Raw genomic sequence first — 2,268 nt, forward strand, 5'->3', positions numbered from 1 at the left:
GACTCCTCAGAACCACTTGCAAGAAGAGAGGACCCTGCCTAGGTTCAGGTCAGGTCAGTCTGTATGACAGTAAGGCAGCTTTTTAGAGCGGGAACTTGAATTTACCATGTCAAACAACTGTACATTTCTTGGACTATAAATTATTAGTAACTGCTTTGCAGCAGCTAATTGAGGCTTTCAGCAATTTTATTATTCAGGGATAAACACCCCAGGCAAGGAGAAGGCTCAACATCTAGGACCAGGCCTGAATGATGCAACCAGATGATGTCTAAAGTAGTAGATACACCCCACACCTGGCACACCCATCTGCTTACTGACACCTGGCATGCCCATTTGCCCCAAATTCTTAAACCGTTCTATTTGGCGAATAGGTATTGAGGCAGTTTTTGTTTTTAAAGGCCTATTGTTTATCAACAAGAACACCTGCAGCCTGGAAATATAGATGGGCTGAATGCAAGCTACATGACTTTGCAAGTCATCCTTGTACAGGCATAAGAAGCCATTTTTTTTTAGCAGTTCCCATTCCAAACACTAACCCTTTTCTCTGCAAGAAGCTCATCTGATTAAAGCAATTTATTTACCAAATGTTGATTAGTTGAAAAACGGACTTCAAAGCAAGAAGCACGTTAAGGAAACTATTTTACTTTTCATACCATAAAAATTGTTAGAGTGGTTTGTTAATTCTAAAAAAAAACTGGTACCAAAGTTAGCACACAGGTTGAGGTCTTGTATAACAAGTGTCAGACCAGGGAAAGCACTACCTGATCTAAATTAACCAGCAGAAAAACTGGGCTTGTCAAATGAAAGGGCAGCTCCAGCAGACAGCCCTGTCATTTTGTGGTCTGTGAAAGCCCTTGCAGGACCAGCCCTCCTAGCAGCACAATTAGGGCCAATGGTAGAAAGAAAGAATGAATTGGGAAATACCTGGCCAGCTCTCCTGGTGAAAACAAGATTTGGTTTGGTTTTTACAAAAAGCGATTTCTTGTTTGTCAGTCACCTCTTGCCCTCGCGCAGTGAGACCAAGCACTGCACAACCATCGCACACAGCCTTGAGGGAGGAAGAGCTAACTCTGTTTCAAAGAGGCAAACAACAACTAAATGCCTTTCTCTTTGGATCTTCCCAGTGCAACAGCCACTCCTGCAAACAGACACACCAGAACTGCACAAGGTAAACTAACTATGAGCCAACTAAGCAGCTTGAGGCGCACTAGTATTATTTGGAGACAGACGGAGAGAACTTCAGTTTCCCTGGCACTTCGATATACATTTATATATTTTGCATGTGGTAATGCTGTTCAGAGGGATGAGCAATAATGGCTTTTAGGGTCAGATCCAGTAAGGGACTTAGGTGCCTGGCCCCAACACTGGAACTCCACATACAGCCACCTGCAGCTAGACACTACAGAAATGCTGAGGAGAGGGAAGGTCTTTACACCTGCATGTTTTATACAGCCACTATTCCATGAAGAATACAGATATAATCCTGGGAGCAAAGACTGGCAGCCAGGATGCACCCCCTACAAATGCCTTAACCATGAGGCTGGAGCCTCAGGCTCCCTCTTGTGCTCATTCTTTCAGCTTAACTTGCAGTTTCTGGCCAGAGACAGCTTCAATGGGAGGGGTGGGAGAGCACCCTCCCTATTTTACTGGCTGGTGAAGATGAATTTCCTCAGGTAGGGAAGTGAACAGATCCCAGGTCTTCTACTTCGTGAGGAAATGCTTAGCTGATGCGCTAGTATGTGAAGGGGAAATGGCAGCATCTTCCTCCAGTCCCATTTCAAAGGAAACTAGTTGTTGCAACATCGGTGTTTGGATGTGCACACAGAACACCTGCCTGCTCCAGCCCCCGGGACCTAGGCAGAGGGCCCCTTTCCCAATCAGGCTAAGGCACGAGCTGCTCAGCCCTGGACCTGTGGGGAGGCAGGACACCAAGCACCTGGAAAAATCAGGGAATGGGCACCAATGGAGCTCAGGCACTCAAGCCCTTTCTTGCGTCGGGTCCTTAGTGACTTCTGAAGTTCACTGTGCATGTTAGAATGTGGAGACTGTGTTGATGCAAGAGGACAGGCTCAAAACATCCTACTGAAAAGAAAATTACATCTTAGGATGCATTAGAAACATCTAATTAATATTTCATTCCAATTAAAGGCACTTCTAAGGCTACAAGACCACCATTATCTACAGTGAACGTTTTAAGGTTAACAGTGCATGTTGTCCTGAAGTTAGCTTCTGTGAAATAAAGGCAAGCTCACGGAATTACCAAAGACC

The sequence above is a fragment of the Alligator sinensis genome, unplaced genomic scaffold (assembly GCF_000455745.1).
Source record: "Alligator sinensis unplaced genomic scaffold, ASM45574v1 scaffold458_1, whole genome shotgun sequence".
NCBI classification, from domain to species: Eukaryota; Metazoa; Chordata; order Crocodylia; family Alligatoridae; genus Alligator; species Alligator sinensis.